Source organism: Aulostomus chinensis, chromosome 2 (assembly GCF_037954235.1).
Source record: "Aulostomus chinensis isolate RoL2024-O1b breed Wild chromosome 2, RoL_Achi_v1.0, whole genome shotgun sequence".
Lineage (NCBI taxonomy): Eukaryota > Metazoa > Chordata > Actinopteri > Syngnathiformes > Aulostomidae > Aulostomus > Aulostomus chinensis.
The window spans coordinates 24,489,848-24,509,228 of record NC_141321.1 but is presented as its reverse complement, the minus strand read 5'-3'; the positions used below and the strand labels follow the sequence as shown (position 1 = coordinate 24,509,228).

The 19,381-nt window shown below is 42.6% G+C and overlaps 1 long non-coding RNA gene across 1 annotated transcript; it reads right to left on the bottom strand.

Moving 5' to 3' along the window:
* Positions 1 to 14,100: 14,100 nt before the first annotated feature.
* On the bottom strand, positions 14,101 to 19,046 carry LOC147269541 (uncharacterized). Its single transcript, XR_015110311.1, has 6 exons — positions 19,016 to 19,046; positions 17,708 to 17,759; positions 16,906 to 16,956; positions 15,124 to 15,171; positions 14,583 to 14,782; positions 14,101 to 14,347 (listed from the first exon to the last, which is right to left on the bottom strand). It is a non-coding gene; the product is annotated as an uncharacterized LOC147269541 (long non-coding RNA).
* Between the last annotated feature and the right edge of the window lie 335 nt (positions 19,047 to 19,381).

Genomic DNA, 19,381 nt, shown 5'->3' with positions numbered 1-19,381 from the left:
TGTTGTTCTCTACAAGAGCAGATAGAGCAGTTAAACAAGGACCTACAAGTGAGTTGGAGGAGCAGTCAATCTGACCTCACCTCGTCCCATCCTGCGTCCAGTTTCTGGGCGTTTGAGGACATAAATGATCACGTTGAATAATTAGACGTTAGCACAGGTGACCCTTGCTGGAAGGCTGAGTGAATGTTGAGTGAACCAAATATTGGAGATTGATTTTCCTCATCAGCTTTGGGTCAACAGTTGTAATGTGTGTGATGCTGGAATACGGAGGAATCCTGCAGTAACTTCATGTGTTGTTCATCAAACAGGATCGAGACAGAGAGCTGGAACGGAGGAATATTTACTTCCAGAAATTCACCAAACCTTCCACCAACAGAGGTATCAAACATAATCTCCTGAGTGACTCAGCTGTTCTGGATCTTCTCAGTTGACACTGATGGCTCATTATCTGAATCCTTTCTCTTTGACAGGGAGAAAAAACAAGGGGCTTCAAACAGAGGAATCACTCTTGATCCCTCTTTCACACTCTCAACAACAGGAGCCTTTGGCAAGTGGATATCCTTCTGCAAGTAAGCACACAGTTCACGTTCCCTCATTCATTCATTCATTCATTCATTCATGCACTCAAAGGTGAATCTACAGAAGGATTTGACAGTGACAGTGATGTCATCGCTGTAGTCCACCTCACCCATTCCTTCAGTGTTAATGGAAGAGGATGTATCTGCCCCATGGTGCAGACTGGTTCTATACTGGGTTCTACCTCATGTGTCATCATGTTGTTTACCAAAACACCAATATCAAATATCTCAATATTTTATAGAACTCCTTATGCAGATTTGTTTTGAGATGTCCACTTCGTACACATTATTGCTTCATGTACGAGGCCCTCAACTGGCTTCATCCTAAATCCAGACGTCATTTTCATTGGTTCTTGTTTCTTTTTAAATGTATCTATTCAAACGTCCCACCATATTTAAAACAGTTCCTGGTCCAGTATACAACTTCATGTCCTCTCAGACATCTGACAACACCATTTTTTACAGTCCCTAAGATTCATGAACAGATAGGTGGCAGGTCAATCAAATACAAAGCACCATCTGTTTGGAAGAATCTCCCCTCCTTTTTAAAGTCCATCAATTCTTTTGGTATCTTCAGATCAAATTTATTTTCCCACGTAAGAACAAGCTGTTCTTGTTTTTGATACTTCTTTTTTTATATTTTTATTGTTTTGATAAGCCCAATGGTATTTTGATGCTCTCTTTTTATAATGTATTGCCTTGTCATTAGGATGTATTCTATACATGTATGTATGTATTCTTCATTGTTCTTGGTTTCTTCACTTTGATTGTAACCTATTATTTGTCAGCTTGTGAAGGGGGGGGGGTTGTGGTAATGGGAGAGCAGCATGTTGTGTCTGTTGTTTGTTATTGGAATGATTTGTATGTATGTATGCAATGTATTTATGTTTAGTGTGTCTGTGTTTGGACCCCCTTGAAAACGAGTTGCTGCATCTCAAGGGGCTATCCTAAATAAATTAAAGTTGAAATTGAGTTCATCTCCTGACACCTCTCCTAGCCAGGCCCTCAACTGGGGGTCTTCATCCACTCACGCTTGAACTTGGATGGTCTTCCTGACGTTGTCACTCACTCCTGCAATAAGAGGACAACACACATTTGAAACTGTCCATTCCTGCCTGTTGTTGTTGTTGAATCAACCTGTCACGCCCTGTCATTTGCATTGGATTTGTTTCGAAGTCACAATGAAGTCAAATTGACTGATTGACAGTTGAGGTGCTAATTTAGCCGTGCTAAACCACATTCATGTATGCTAACAACAGTGAAGCAGTCCAAATGAACATGGAATAGTGAAGTTTTCACTGCCTACTTTTCTCATTTTAAGGGTGAAATGACTGTCCTGTGCTTGCAAGACACTGCCTGCAAATCTGATAAGATAAAATGCAATGTCAAGATCCAGCCTTCAGATTCACCAGCCCACATCATGGACCTGGTTGTCGACTCTGCATCCCCAGTGTCCATACTGCCTCGTAGGGTGTTTGAGGAGCATTTTGGTGAGTCGCAACTTACGCCATCTGCTATTCGGTTATCTTCTTACACTAAGTCACCCATACCGGTGCTGGGATGCCTTTCGGCACTGGTGACCAGAGACGATGTCACTACGGCAGCAACGTTCTTTGTTGTGGAGAAGGGGACCCCATTACTGGGCCTGGACTTGATGATTGCACATGTGCAACATCCACATTGTAGGGGGTGCTGTAGTTCCTCCTCCTCTTGCCCCTGGTCAACCTGCTCCTGTGATGCACCTATCCACCTCTCCCCTACTAATTGGCTGTGCTAAGAAGTTTGTGCACCAGGTCAAAGTCTCCGCCTCTGCTACCCCCGTTCGACAAAAACTGCGTCGGTTGCCCGTGTCTGTGAGAGATGCAGTCACAGAAGAGGTAAACAGACTCCTGGCTGCTGGTGTGATCGAGAGAATCCATGCTTCCCCCTGGGTGTCTCCTATTGTCGTGACACGGAAAAAAAACAGAAGGCATTCGGATGTGTGTGGATCTCCGAGAGCCAAACAAGGCTGTCATTACAGACTGCTATCCAATCCCACACATAGAGGAGCTGCTGTCCACTCTGCGTGGATCTGCAGTGTTTTCAACTGTTGATCTGACAAGTGCCTACCACCAGGTGCCTTTCCATGAGGATAGTCGGGACCTAACTGCTTTCATTACCCATGATGGACTCTTCCGCTACTGCCGTGTGCCTTATGGCCTCTCCTCTGCACCTTCTGCATTCCAAAAGATGATGGCTATCATCCTCAAAGGCCTGCCAGGGGTGCAGAATTATCTAGACGATATTATTGTCTATGGAGCCAACAGCACAGTACACGATGCTCGTCTGAAGCAACTTCTTCACCGCCTGCAAGAGGCAGGTCTACACCTGAATGAGTGCTGCTTTAATCAGTCCAGTCTACGCTTCCTGGGTCACGTGGTGTCACTGTCATTTAATACGATGGAAAAAGTTAGGACGACTGTTTTTGCTTCATTTTTTTTTATTCGGGCCTGGGCCTGGATGTACTCCGGGGGGAAGACCCCCCCGGCCCAGGCCCTAATAATAGGGTCTTCGCCCCGGAGTACCTCCAGGCCCAGGCCCGAATAAAAATCATCCAGACTGCAAATGATTCGCGCATGTGCGCCGCTGCTGATTTATTTTCATTTTGATTTTGATTTAGATTGCACAAACTGTTTAAAATGTTATAGTTAAAATGTTAATGTTTTACCGTTATTTGTTGTTGTTTAAAACCCAACAAAACTTTTAAAACTCAAAAAATCAACAACAACAACAAAAAAACAACAAAAACCTCAGTAACTCTGCCAAATTGTCTCAATTGGGTCATTTTTGCCGGTCCCAAGCCCGGATGAAGGAGATGGCTTTTAGTACAGCCAGTAGCTACTTTTCTTACTGAGGAGTAGGCAACACTGGGCCAGAGCCTTGAGGGATATGAGCGTTAATGTTTGTGGGAGGAGTGAATTCATTTCGACTCCCACACTCATCATCACCAGCCAGCTTTCAGTGAGACACAGCAGCTCAGTACAATTGTCAGACATCAGTTCCTGTCCTGCTGCCATGTTCTCCATGTAATTCACAGCTTTACTCCTCACACAGGTTCAAGTTGAAGCACAGTCACTTTCTTGTCTGCAGCACAGAAAACACAAATCATCCAGCTTTCACAACAGGATTCACAACCTGTTTATTCAACTGAACCCATGAAGAGGAGGAACCTCCTCAAATGTAAAGTCTCCTCATTCCTGACTCCACACAGACGTTACAGTGACCTTGTGACCTTTCGTCTGTCTGTTACTGTGCTCCGTGTGCAGAGAGTCATGTAACCTTCTTAATGGAGCAGGTTTCAGTAAACTCACTGGCAGTTTGTGTCATCCACCTCTTTGCCACTTTCACACATGATAAAACAAATGAATGTTAAACGAGCAAACATCATAGGGTCTTCGGGACGGACGCCGGGCTCAGGCCCTAATTACCTTGTGAAAGACAACGAGTTTCTCAACTGTATCAGATGCGCTGAGCTTTGGATTCTTCGGTCCCCCTGGTGGTGGCGCAAGGAGATACAACAGCAACAGCAGGGAGGCCGTCTCTCTGTCATAAGCTATAGGCGAAGAGTCAATTGAGAATTAAATGCAAATACTTCGAAATGTATTCTTTGAGTTGCAATTAAAAGAGGATTAGAATCATTTGATCAAAAGAACAAACTAAATTTAAAACAATCAACTTGTCTTTTTTAAGAGAGTATTGGACTGTAACTGCTTATAGCAAATTCTACAGAGCAAAACTCACCTGTTGCCTCATCACTTCCTGGTGGACTCTGCTGAGAGTGTACCACCTAGTGTGGCTTCAAACCTCAAGGAACCACATTCACTCTCACATTCACTCCTAGGAATGTGTGTGTGTGTGTGTGTGTGTGTGAGAGAGAGAGAGAGGCCTCGGCTGTGTTCATAGAACACAAATCTCATATTAGGAGGTCTATTCCCCTGTCCAACTTGTGCCCAAACCGTCTCTATCAGAGACTGGTATTGTGTGGGGGAGAGGTTGGAGTACCTCTTAGGAAGTGACCCGGTAAATTCTCCGAATCAGCACATTCCGATGTCACTGCGTCTGCCAGACTTACAAACTATTTGAAGGGAATCAAACCCTTCTTGGACTTTCAACCTTTTCTGTGTGCTGTCACTGCAGTATCCATTCTTCCATGTGCTGTGTCTTTATGCGTCTCTATACTCACCAACCAAGCGGATGTGCGTCACCGGGCACCCTCAGAGAGCCCTGTCAGCCATCGTGATCCCAGAAAAGGATGACCAATGCAGACTGTAGTCTGCCTGAGCACGGATTTTGTCCTCTCAGCCGTCCAGGGCTTCCACAGACATCCAGATATTGCACATCCGGCTGGAAGGACCAATTATGTCAGGAAATTATTTCTGTTAGAGAAAGACTGTATTTTTGCTGTTAGTTCGTACCACAACATTTCCCAACACAAAAGATCAAATTCTCAGAGACAGAGATCTCAATTAAAGTTTTCCTTGCAGCAAGGAGTACAGGCAAAGGTGTACATCTGCACTGAGCAGTCTCAGTGTCTTCCAAACATGTACGTGCAAAGTTCCTCCTCTCAGTGGCTTTCCACCATGCCTTTGATCTTTCTTCTTCCATCAAGGACAGGTGGGGGGGAGCGTAGGGACGCTGACTCCTCACCGTCCAAGGCCTTTCCCAAACTCTCGTCTCAGGAGCGGAAGCACAGCCTGATACATGCAGTAAGTTCAAAAGTCAATGTGGATGTTTGACTGTCCGACTCACATCGAGAAGATCAAGGACCAGCTAGCAGAACAAGTATACACCATGAGAACGACCCCATCCATGGAGGTCAGGGGCTCCGAGAAGATGGGTCACCTGAGTGCAGGTCTCCTCAGACCTGCTGGCATCCAGGGGTCAGTGGAAACAGACTGAAACACCTTTCCAAAGAGAATCTTCCATTGCTCTGCATTCTTGCTGCTCTGCTGCTGCTGGCTGCTGTCTTATGGATTGTTGCACTTGGTTGGGCTGCTCGGTCCTCATCCTCATCGTGTCCGTCCACGTCTCGGAGTTGAAAAGTGACAGTGGTTTGGTGGACGGAATTCTGGAAGTCCCGGGTATGGAGACCGTTAGCTCTTCTAATGCTGAGGAGCATGAAGCTCTAGTCAGGATTCAGACAAGAACGAGACAGAGAGCTGGAACGGAGGAATATTTACTTGCAGAAATTCACCAAACCTTCCACCAACAGAGGTATCAAACATAATCTCCTGAGTGACTCAGCTGTTCTGGATCTTCTCAGTTGACACTGATGGCTCATTATCTGAGTCCTTTCTCTTTAAAAGGGAGATGGTTGAGTCCAACTATCAGCCATGTTGGTCAGAACTGGTATCATGTTCTGCAAAACCTGAACTGTGATGTCCAGAATGAGAGCTGTAACCATCTCAGCCCTGTTCTTTCCTTCTTTTCAGAGACGAGTACAGAAGGGAGGGCAGCAGCAGCACCAGGGGCAGCTCATGGTCCCCAGCAGCCCCTCATCAGCTGGACCTCCCCTTTAGCTTCTCTCCACAGGCTTCCTGCAGGATCTAGAATCAATTTCAAGATCCTTCTGCTGACTTATTAGTCTCTCAATGATAAAGCTCCATCCTGTTTGAAAGAACTCATTAGTCCCTACTGTCCTACCAGAGCACTCCGCTCCCAGAATGCAGGTCTGTTAGTGATTCCCAGTACCTCTAAAAACAGCCTCTGAGGTAGAGCCTTCAGTTACTGGGCTCCTCTACAGTGGAACCAGCTCAGAGAGGCAGACACTCTAACTACCTTTGAGTCCAGCCTTAAGTCTTTCCTCTATGACAGAGCTTTCAGTTAGGACTGGCTCAGGCTCCCCCTCACATTTTGGAACTGTCATTACCATTCCCTGTTTCACTTTGTAGTTTGGCCTTGGTGTTTCTCAGTCTCTCTGTGTTTCCACAGATCCACAGGAGCTCCATCTCTCTGCTCCAACCGCCGCCTGCATCGCTCCCCTACCCCACTACTTTATCCCCTGCTGTTACACTGACCTGGGCTCCCCTCCCATGAACCAGTCCCCCATCAAGCTGGCTTGCTCTCCCTGCCTCCCCTTCCAGAAGCTTCCTTCTTTAACTGTTATTAACATTTCCATGTTTCCCACATTTTGTATTGTAAACTGTTTTCTTGTCTGTAACAACATCCACTGCTCGTCTGTCCGTCCAGGGTGAGGGATCCTCCTCTGTTGCTCACCCTGAGGTTTCTCAGATTTTTCCCTGTTAAAAGGGATTTCTATGGAGTTTTTCCTCAGTCGATGTGAGGGTCTAAGGGCAGAGGATGTTGTTATGATGCCATGTGAAGCCCTTTGAGACAAACTGTTTGTGAAAACGGCTCTACAAATCAAACTGCCTTGCCTTGCCACAGTCCAAAGACATCAAGAGGGGACCAGGCTGATTGATACTCTAAATTGACTGTAGGCGTGGCTGTAAGAGTGAATGGTTGTCTGTCTATGTGTGTTGGACGTTGGACATGGGCACCCCCCCCACACACACACACACTCACAATGGATGGATCATAGCACAGTAACAGGCTGGAGTTTATCACAACTATGTGTGCATTCAAGTTGATGTGGTCACAGTCACTGCACTGTAAAAACTGTTACTTGAACTCAACTTAAAAAAATTGATGCAACATTTTCCAATCAATTTTCTGTTGTTTTATGAACTTACTGTTTTTTTGAGTAAGTACAACCTAATATTATTCACTTCACATCATGTAACAATATTAAGTCAATTCTATAAAAATCAGATAAGAAATTAGTTTTTATCAATGTAAAAAGAGGCAAGAAATTAAGTTACATTAGACTTAATAAAGATAAGTAGCATTTCATAGATAACTCCAAAAAATTATGTTAAACGTACTAAATTGTATTCGTCTTTGGCAATTACTTTTTGTATTATTTTAAAATGAACATGCTTAAAAAAATTAGTTCTCCTCAACACACATTAATAAAACAGAGGAGGTCTCATTTTCATTCATTTATTTATTGTGCCTCATACAAACAACGGCACAACTATTTTCCAATGCATTGTAGGCTTTCACTTCAAGGACTTTTTAACATGCTCCCAGGGCTTGCAGCTGGCCTCTGCTTAAATATCCAACATATGATTTACAGAGTTTATCTCGAACGAAAAGCTGTGAACACTAAATCTAAAGATGTGTCACTGACGGTGCATCACGAGTGCCAACATTTTTAGTTAAACCAGAATACGTGTATGTGTGTGAGTGATCGTGTGCGTGTGTAAGAGTGCTAATATAGGAGTATCATCTAAAAGTGCCATTGGAGGGAACTGGAGGAGTGAAATTTCAACTTCTAACAAATGCAACAATTTCCGATGAACCACCCTCTTTTAAAACCCAACATATTTTTTTCTGAATTCTCTTGAATAAGAAACGTTTAAATAAATCAATAAAACCCATTCAACTTTTACTGTAGAAACATGAAATGGTTTAAGTTGACTGTGCTGACAACCCAGCTCAACAGTCTAGGATAGCATTTTGCTTTTCAGGCTCATGTGCTTGGAGGGTGGCTTTGGGCGCATCACATCAAGTCCCATCAAAGGTCTTTGGAATACCTCAAAGGTTCTGCTGACTTTCGGAGGGTATTGAAGGTTCAATGCATACGTCATTCCCAAGAGTAGGCAGCACGCTCTGGGCAGATTGTCGAGGTCAGTCAGGACTGGAACTCCCTCAATAATGACGCCAGCTGCATCAGGGTACTGGCATCTGTAAATCTTCATGCTCTCCATTTTCATGTCCTCATGGACTTTTGCCTCTGTTGCCCCCTGGAAGACAAAACACAAATGTGATGTGTTGGGTTTTTTGTTTGTTTTGTTATGTAAAAGAAATCTGATGTGCCATCAGCTCAGTTTAGTGGTTGTGACATAAAGACCAATCTTTTTGTACTTTCATAATAAGAAACACGCTTCTGTACGAGAATAAAAGGAAAACTCTTGTGAATAAAATCAGTCTGAAAAACTTAAAGTAATTTCGTAAAATTAATATTCCATGTAAACTGTGAAATTTACATGGAAATTGACAAAGTTTGATTTCAGATATAAAGACATTTAGCTTGGAAAAATAAAGGGTATTTTTTTAGCTTTGAATTCAATTCACCCTAAAGGAATATGATTTTCATGTATTATGGCAATATGAACCAACAAGGTATGTTTACTAAATAGCAGAAATTTTCAGATCAATAACAACACTGGTAAGAATGCTAATTTCTCTGCAGACAGACACAGTTTCACATTTCTTGGGGAGTCATGAGAATTGCTAATGAAGAACTCTTTACTTGAGACAAGCAGATGTGGAAAAACCTCTTTCAAAACCTTCTTACACTGAAGTCAGAGAGGAGCTCTCGTCCACACTCCCCCATGACTCCATGAGGCATCTAATGCGTGCATCTCTCTTCTTTACAACTGAGGCATCTGGGTCCTCGGGTGAAATAAAGTAAAACAGTTTATTATTGTAGGGATTTTCAAAAATTTTCTTATTCATAAAACAAGATTCTTCTTCTTCTTCTTCAAAAAAGCTGGGATACTGGCATGTGTGTGCAGGAACTACCATGCATTTAATTTTGTTGATCTCTCGAAAGTTAATATTAAATCTCTCTAAAGTCATGACATCACACACTATTCCATCTCCCGGATGGGTTTGCAATTGCTTGTATTTTTTCCAAGTCCACTGTTTTAACACAAACCTGCATTTAAGGGGTTAAAATTTTGAAACAAAATAAAAATTTGGCATGTATGGTGAGAGCTGAAGTTACTGAGAGTAGTAATGTAAAATAATGGAATGTTGTAAAGCAAAGTAATGTTTTTTGAGAGTATTGCTTGTCAAATAAATTTCACCCTTAAGGGCCTATTTGGTGAGTTTTATACAAATCTTACTATGCTCTGAAAGTCAACATGCATGAAAGTCATTTTGTCCACCAATCTTTTACACTCCCAAGCTCTGATAATCACTGAAAACACAAGATGTTTTTCATGCAAAGGATTGAAATGCATTCACTTTTTGTGTTTTTTTTTTGTATTTTATAAAAGTTAAGTTTTTTTTTCACAAAAACTGGCAATTCAGGAGGTGTCAAGGGGGTAAGATGCTGCAAACCAGCTATGTGCCTCTACTGTAACCTTGTAGTTATGTAAGGTTACATTTTATCATTAACATTTAACACAATGCACTTTTTAATTCCATTGGCACTTTTGGAAAGTACGATTGTCCATTAATTTTTCCATTAAGTCAAGGCACACTAGACTGTGCAAATGATTACCCTATTTTCCGCACTACAAGGCTATATTGTATATTTTGGGGGGGGGGGGGGGGGGTTGGAACCATCTAATTGCATGTGTTCTAAATCCATGTAAAAGTTCCTGATCAGAACACCTTGGAGCTCTTCACAAGCCTGTGTTTTCAGCACCAGCCTTGACAGCATTTCATCATCTTTGGTGATTTCTAAAGCTGACTTTGTTTTGTTTGTGTGTGTTTTGTTGTTTAGATTCAAGGACTGAGAGGTGATGGCGTGATGTCTCTGGGGAGTGTCACACCTTTTCTACTCCTGCTTCTGCAGTATGGAAAGTAATGGCCTACTGGACCCAGATGATGAACTCCACATCTGTGCACTGCACTGGAGCTTTCTGCCACACACCCAGAGTCACCTTGAGTACTTCAAGGATGGGTGGAATCACCACACACTGCGTACTGGAAGAAATCAGTCACCTCTTCAGCTATGGACTCTAAACCAGCGTGAGGGACAAGACACCCCCCCCCCCCCCCCCGCCCAAGGTTTGTTCTTCAGACAGAAAGAGAACTTTAAGATTATTAGCAGATTATAAGGCGCACCTTCAATGAATGGCCTATTTTAAAACTGTTTTCATATACAGGGCGCACCGCATTATAAGGTGCATAGAATAGAAACTACTGTCGTAGCTGGGGATGCATTATGCATCCACTCCCAGTTTCACCCTCACCATTGACAACACCTCCGTTTCCCCTTCCCCACCTTATCATTCCATACCCACGTCAACAACACCATCAGGTTCGCCTACTTCCACCTCCGGAATATCAACCGTCTCCGCTCATCTCTCACTCCCAACAGCGCTGCAATCCTGGTCCACTCTCTCGTCACTTCCCGTCTGGATTATTGTAACTCGCTTCTTTTTGGTCTCCCACACAAACTCCTCCATAAGCTTCAATTGGTCCAGAACGCAGCTGCCCGAATCATCACCAGAACCCCTGTCATCAGTCACATCACCCCCGTTCTACATCAACTCCACTGGCTTCCTATTAAACACCGCATTGACTACAAGATCCTCCTCCATACATTCAAAACCATCCATAACCTCGCCCCTTCATACCTGTCAGACCTTCTCCACACCAACATTCCCACCCGGTCTCTCAGGTCTTCCTCCTCCATCAGCCTCAACGTTCCCTCCTTTCGTCTGACCTCCATGGGGGCTAGAGCCTTCAGTTGCTCTGCCCCTCACCTCTGGAACTCCCTCCCTCCTGACATCAGAAACACTGATTCCGTTGATACCTTCAAAAAACATCTCAAAACTCACCTTTTTAGACAGGCGTATGGCTGAATGCCCTCTTCTGTGCTCTGCTAGAGACTTGTGTTGTTGTTATTCTTTTAAATTGTGCATGTTTTATTGTTTTTAAAACTGTTGTACGGCGAACTTGAGTGCCTTGAAAGGCGCCTTATAAATAAAATGTATTATTATCATTATTACTAGATGGAGCTGCGCTAAAGGGAAAACAGTCAGCTAAGTCAGTCAGTCAAACTTTATTCATAGAATACAAACCAACGTTCTGACAACTCAGTTCACTCCCAAAACAAGTTGGTGCATTTACAATACGGTACCGTAGATACCGGTAGCTGCTGACTGATAGCCTTGAGTTTGAACTCTGCGTCGTGAGCGTGTCTCTTGAAAGGTGCCATTTTTGGGCGGGGTTCACCCTGGACAGGTCAGCAGTCCATCTCAGGACCAACACATAGAGACAGACAACCATTCACACTCACAGTCACACCTACAGTCAATTTAGAGTATCAATCAGCCTCGTCCCCTCTTGATGTCTTTGGACTGTGGGAGGAAGCTGGAGAACCAGAGAGAACCCACACAGGAACAGGGAGAACATGCAGACTCACACAGAAAGATATTGCGCTCAAGCCCGGAACCTTCTCGCTGTGAGGCCACAGTGCTGACCACTGCACCACCGTGCAGCTAGTTTCTCATGTGTCATGAGACACTCCTTTCTCATTTATCTCTGCTCTCTTTGTTTTTTTCACGTTTTTGGCAGCTTTTCTATCTTAGTCTTGTATTTCATTGAGTTTATTAGAAGTTCAGGGCTTCCCAGTGGTCTACGTTTTGTGTGATAGTTTCCACATTTGTACTTGAGACTCTGCTGCCATCCCTAAGTTCCATTAAAAGATCCAGGCTCCTTTAAGCATGGATGCTTCTCTGTGAGGGCCTGTGCAACTGCACATCTTTGAGCATCACTGGGATAAGATGTGTAGGAGAACATGGCCTCTGCCAGACGCTCCAGTATGTCAGATTTGACACTTGGTGATGTCAGTGAGGTGCCATCTCTCAAATAGCTTTCATTGCCTTGTCTCAATGCGAGCTCTGTGTTATGGGAGAAAGTTGGAATGGGAAAAACGGAGGGCCATGGCTCCTGCCTTTCAGAGGGAGAAGGACTCCGAATCCCAGTATCGTCTGACTCTGTAGACTGACTCGCACATTCACACAGTGAGCTCACATCAGAGGTATCAGGGGTGCTTTTCATGGGAACAAGTGTCAGTGTCACAGGATGAGGCATGAACGCTTCTTTCAGTGTGTCTTTATCTTTCAGCTCACTAGTTGAGGTAAGGGTGAAGAAGTCATTGAAGTCTTCATCTTTGTATTGCAGACTTACTTCTGCAGTAATGGAAAACTCTTCCTTGATAGCTCCAAGTAGCTCTTCCACAGATGAAGGCATACCACTGTTAAGAGTGAGTTTCTTGATTTCATTATCAATGAGGACCCGCAATCTCACAGCTTGGTCCACACCTAGAAGGATAACGGAGAGCAAAATGTGACACCGAGATACTCAACACTGTTATTATGTAAATTAATCCATACGGCCATCATCTCCTTAAAAATCACATGTTCATGCAAAAAAATTCGGTCTTTAAAATTTGTAACATGATTCTAAATGACAGAAATTTATAGAAGTCTATAATGTGAGGACAGGTCATTTATGTCAAATGGAAGTGATTAATAATTAATCAATGCTAATTAAGGTTGGATATAACTGAGCACTTCAGTGTAAAGACATTACTATGGAAGTGGATAACAGGTCAAAAGGAAACAAAAGTTAAAAATGATACTTCTCTATTTCTACATGAATGCCTGACTTTTCATTATTTGATGACTGAGCTGGCAATAAAGCACAGAGTACAGTTATTTATATTGTAGGTTTAAGTCAGAAGGTAATGTTGGTTGTTTTACATTTTGTTTGGCAACAAGGATATTATAGGGATAATTCATAAATTATGAGATGGTTATAATACAGAAAAGATTCCTTTTTGGTTTGGTCAGGGTCCTGTCCACCCTGAGGATAAACAATTCGGTGAGACCTTATAAATTCAGCATTGTTAACCATAATTGTGCCCTCACATATTTTAAAGTTTGAACAGGGCTATCATCGTTCTGGGAGCACACATGAACCACAACAGGACTCATTCAGAGCTGAAGGCCAAGGATGAGCCACCACGCTGCAGCCTGCATACTGGGAAACTCCACAACTGTTGTCAGCGGTCAAATGTCAAATTGCCCCAGCATAGACAATAGTTTCAATCAAGTGCTGAGAGCAAGAAACATATCGCTATAGCAGAAAAAACTGCAAAAGGCATAGTTCCAGTTCCACCATTATCTCAAACACCTTCAGTAGGCCTATATTTAACTTTTCAATTCTCACAAGGCATGACACCGACCTCATTATGCTCTATTTATCGATAATCTTGGAACAGGAAAGTAAGCAGCTGGTTAAACTGCATTTGTAACCAAAAAATAAAACACACGACAAGCATTTATCTTTAGAAAAGTTACTTTACTCAGGAGCTGCTGGAGAATCAAGCTAGCTTGATAAGACCTCATGTTTGGCCAAGTTTTTAACCAAATGGCACAAGAAGATTTTTCACATTTGGACAACAGGGTACATTAAAATAATGTGAATTTTTACTTACATGCGTCGTACAAGGACGTGAACTTTCAAAGTTGTCTGCTGCATCTCATAGAGATGGACTCAGACGGAGAAACCGATCAACATGCCCAGACGAGTCCGTTGCTGCATCAGAAGGCGGGCTCTGACGATTACTTCGCAGATAAGCCATAAAACTGATTTTTGTGAAAGTAATTCATGGTGAAGTTCTGCTGAATCAATTTTGTAATATTAAATGAAAGCTTCAACAACTAAACAATTAAGTCAGAAGAATAAAGTGTTTTTTTATTTAATTAAAACTTAAATAGAAACAGAAATAAAGGAAACTTAATTTACAAGAAGGAATCCAGTTTAAAAAATTAGGCTCTAACACCAAGGCTCATGAAGGACTTTTTACAGTGTGGGTTATATTTCTGCCTCACTGGTGAGGGACTGGTGTCTGTGTACGTTTCCACTGGGCTCCCGTTCTACTGAGCCATTCCATTCACACTCACAGCCATGCCTACCTGGAAGAAAAAATACAGCACATTGCACACAAATGATGAGAAATGACAGTAAAATGTGACATGAGAGTGTTTTCCAGGTGAGAGGAGGCACCGGGAGTCTGATGGCTGACCATTTATTTGGTAAAATCCTAGATTGTAATTTAAAAAAGAAAAAAATACATGACCTTGACATGTTTTGACAGGGACTGACATTGTATTTACATGGAATGATGTATAAATGATGTATGATGGTTACCTTAGCTTACTCAGAAATGATCATAGACTTCTGGAGGACAAGGACCTCACTGCACTCAGGCCTGAACATCAACGTGAACCAAGTGGAGCGCGTCAGGAGCTTCAAGGTTCTGGGTCTGCGCATTTCAGAGGACTGCTGAGTTCCTGCTTGAATCCGTTCATCCAGGAATATAATATATCCCAGAGGAGCTGCCATGTCTCCTGAGAAAGGAGAAGGAAAAATATGTGTGTTAAGTCAAAAATAGCCCATGGAGGTTGTACGTGGTCAGTAGAGAAGAAGCAAGGAGGAGGGTAAGAGAGGTTAACAGAGCAGAGGCTCAGAGAGCAAGGAAGAGGGTGAGAACAAGGAGGTGGAGAAGAAAGGAGGGTTGCAGTGAGAAGGCTAGAGGAGATTTGGTAAGGGGGGAAGATGGGTGAGGAGTTAAGCAAAGAGTGAAAGCCAGGAAAGGTGACGAGGTGAGTGTCCTCTCCACTTTTCTACCCTTCCCACAAACTCTGTTCCAGAAGAATTTCCACAGCACGATAGCATCTGAAAATCCTACCTTTGATGATGATGTGTCTCTTCAGGGTCACCATACGTCTGGATCCAACTGTGTAGGCCACAAGTGGGTAGCAATCTCTTAGCTCCTCAAACTGAACAAGGGCAACCTTTCTATCTGCTGACAAAGTCAACTGAAAGGCCCTGAAATGCTCCTGATACCAAGCAAAATAGAAACCAACTATGAAGCTCAACTCATCTCCAATGATACACATTTGGAGAATCTCTGCAAATTCAGGCATTCCAGCAGTTGAATCACACACCACCACCATTCCATTTCTGGAGTTGATCCCCTCGTATGAGGTGAAACAAATTTTTAACTCATCATCTGACAGGAAAGGGTTTTCTTTAAAGTAGACACCGTCTCTTATGGAGTGATCCTGCTGGTTTTCAAGCTGGTCTGTGTTGCTGCCCTCTGTTCTGTGGCTATCAATCACTCTATTCAACACTTCAGGAGAATCAAGTATCTGCTGCAAAGATCCCAGTCATAGGATGTATTGAAAGGACCTGCTTGTTTTTTGATCAAGAACAAACTCTACTGGCTCGACAACCTTAAACACTTCTTTATTGTACTCCTTTCTCTTAGAAGCGGTTGCAAGGGGGCCACCTTTACCCAGTGCTTCTGCCAAAGGATGAGATTTACACAGTGAATCAGCTAATTCCTTGATAGCCACGCCATCGACCTCGAAGTTTGTGTTTGAACAAATTTGAAATACTGCTCCAAGTTCTTGGCACAGACACATTACTCTGCAGTAGTGGAGTTCATCAACCAATTCCTCTGTTGCTGGAGATGGAACATGAAAACAGTGTTGTTTTCATCACGCTGGACGAAAACGAAAATGGCGACGTCAGACCCCTTTTTTCCATGACGAAAATGAGACTAAGTCGAACGTCACCATCGCCCTGTAAAAACTAAACTGTGACGAAATTGTACACATTTTCATCTTACGAGACAAGACTAAATTGTTAGTGGGTGGACGATCAAAGTTTCAAAACATGCAGGTTTTTTCCGCCAATTATAACATGCGTGCAATGTCAATCAAGAGCTCAAACATCAGAACGGAGCCAGCTGGAGCTGTTGGTCCTCATGGTCACGCCCCCATCATCAGAACATACGCACTAAAAGCCTCTCTCACGCACGCAACCACATGCACACACAGAGACAGTCTGGGCCTGTCTGCAGCGGACGAGTCTCACACCACGGCAGCAGCAGCGGTGTCGGGTGGTTGTGAAAAGCGGGATGATTAAAGTTTAGCTTTAGTCTATGTTAGGCCAGCCTTGTGATGCTTTTCTGTTTTGTATTCAGCCTAAAGTTTTGTGGTGGTGGTGGTTACACCTCCCCCGTGGTGCAGAGAGCGCTTCCTCGTGCTACATGCTAAAGCTAGAATGAACGGGGCTGCCAGGGGCCTCGCTAATGTTGGCTCGTTTAAACCAGCCCCTCTATTAATTTAGCATGTTATGAATAAAACCCCTGTCCATTTGTGGACGGGTGGCAAGTGAAATGCTTTGACCCACGTTTGTGGGACTGGGAAACACGGTCGTCTTCAGACCTGCTGCTGTTCCCTATCTAAGCAACACACCTGGATGCTTTAACCAATAACAGCAGCTAAAGCCAATATGTAGGACATGAGGTCATTCACATGAAAGTCAAGTGTGCTTTTAGTTTTTGTTTAATCCTATTTTATTGTGACACAACACTCATATTGTGTGCCAGTGTGTTGTCTGCATCTGCAACAAAATAATAAAAGTAAAAGGTAGAGAAAGAAAAAGAGGGGAAAAAACTCACCTTTGAAGGTTCGATCAGTTTCAGTGTGCTTCATTCTAACACTGTATTGGCCTGTTAAGTACATACACATATATTTAATTCATAAGTATCTTTGATATTTGACTGAAACCTTTGAGTTTTCGTCAACTAAAACTAGACTAAAACGATCAGGGATAGAAATGACGAAAATGTGACTAAAACTGAGAAACATTTAGTCCAAAAGACTAAGACGAAAACTAAATCTAAAATGCCTGCCAAAAACAACACTGCATGAAAAATGTTTTCCAACTTCAAAAGAACCGAGCCAATTTTCCCTTCTCCAACTTCAGGAAGGTCTTCTGAATGATCAAGATCCCTATCTGCATCTGCGTCTGACAGACTAGCATCTATGTCTGCAGTAAATGTGGGCCCCTCATCTGCTGGACTAGAGTGAACACTGACTTTAACTACACCTGCTTTAAACTCCTCTAGACTGAGTGGATTATGTTTACGATTTTTATGTGAGTTCAAAGTACCATATATGTTTGACTGATATGGACATCCCTCAAACTTACAAGTTACATTTTCATACTGCCTGAGGTGTTGATTACTATGACTGAAGTTTTCCTGTTCTGTTGACAGTTCTTCACACCCACAAGTCTGACATGAGAACGTAGTGGACTGAGCACCTGTTATTTCTAACTTGCTGTGTGTTCCATAAGTGTGACTCAAAAGGTTTTTCCAGCTTGTGAATGTGCAAGGACAGTCTAGATACACACATGGATACTGGCCTGTGTGGCTATGGAGGAAATGTCTCAGCCTAATATGTTTTAATAACTCCTACCTGGTCGATAACGAACTGTCACACAATTAGCAGGGCCACATTTAGACAGCACCTGTGAATGAAGACACAGAACAAATCAATGAGGTTATTTGTAAAATCAGCTGCTCTCCAGCTTGAGTTTCTTGTTAGGGTTTAACAGCTTTCATGATGTTATAAAAAAGCACTCAAAAAGCCAGCTCCTCTTCACAGTGCATACATACTACAGTATATAGCAATACCTGAATAACCCTTACATGCCAATTTGTCGGAGATCAGACAATTTTATTCTTGTTCAGTTCAAGTTTTTTTTTAATTACAGTTGAAAAGCCCAATTTACTGAGTGAAAATCATTTCATCATTGACCCACATTTATTTTTCCTGCCAAAAACAAACAGAGAAAATATCTCGCTCATTGATGCAATTCAATGGACTGGAGTGAATCCATGCTTCCATGGTAACACACACAAACAGATGAGCAGCACACTCCTTATTACGGACAGTCAGCCGATGAATGAGGAGAAATTAAGGGCACTAGAAAAGGCAGCACCACTGGCAACGTTTAACAAGCAGGAAAGTGCCAATCACAAAAAAGGCGGAAAAAGACGAGTCGACTAAACTAGTTTGGAAAACACTACAAGACAGTGAAGCAGCACCAACAATTATTTTTCTGCACAAACTAACGACACCATTTTGGTTCAGTTTGGACGAAGTCAGAAGGCTGCGTAAACTTAAATACATATATATATATATATATATATATATATATATATATATATATACACACACACACATATATATATGTATATATATATATACGTATGTATATATATGTATATGTATATATATGTGTGTATATACATATACATACATATATATAGAAAAAAAATGCAGCACAAACCATTGTCTATATTTTCACTTAATTCTGAGTGTTGTGGGGTGCCAGCTTCATGGAGGTTGCGATTTGACCGCTCCACACAATGCTAGGCTGATGCTAGCAGCCATCCTAGCTAACATACATCCCCCTCCCGACGCGATGACTCGCCAGTTTAATTGCAAATTTACATGAATCACAGAAATACCATCTTTTGCATTAAAAACGCATAATTTTGACAAAAGTCAATAAGCCGTACGACCAAGCTAGCTAAGATGCGGTGAAATAGCTAGCCCGTTAGCTATGATGCTAGCAGGCGTCATGGCTAATAGCATGATACACGCAATGTGACCAAGTTAAAACTGCTTAAAATAATCAGGAACTACATAGATTTTATCATCCATGAAATGATTTTGATATGATGTGATATGAACGATACAATTAGGAACGATACATACGGGAGTGACAGCACACAGGATGGATGGGAGTGCTTACCGTCACATGGACAACTGCTGATACCCACAAGGGCTTGACTGCTGACGTCCAACGGAAGTGAATGTTCGAGGGTCAAACAGCCACTCGGCGCGGTCCGCTCGTATTTTAAAAACAATTTCAGAGCTCCTCAATCTTTTTACACTCACAACATTTTTTTTTTATTTAGCAATGAACCGCTGCATGTTTCAAAGTTTTAAATAATGTATTTTGCCTTTTAACTGACCTTGTCAGCTCAAGCCATTTCATCTTGTCTTTTTCGTTGGAAGGATGGTTGATTTATCTCCAACCCGAGGTCTCAGCGAGGGACACAACACTGAGGCAGATTCCCA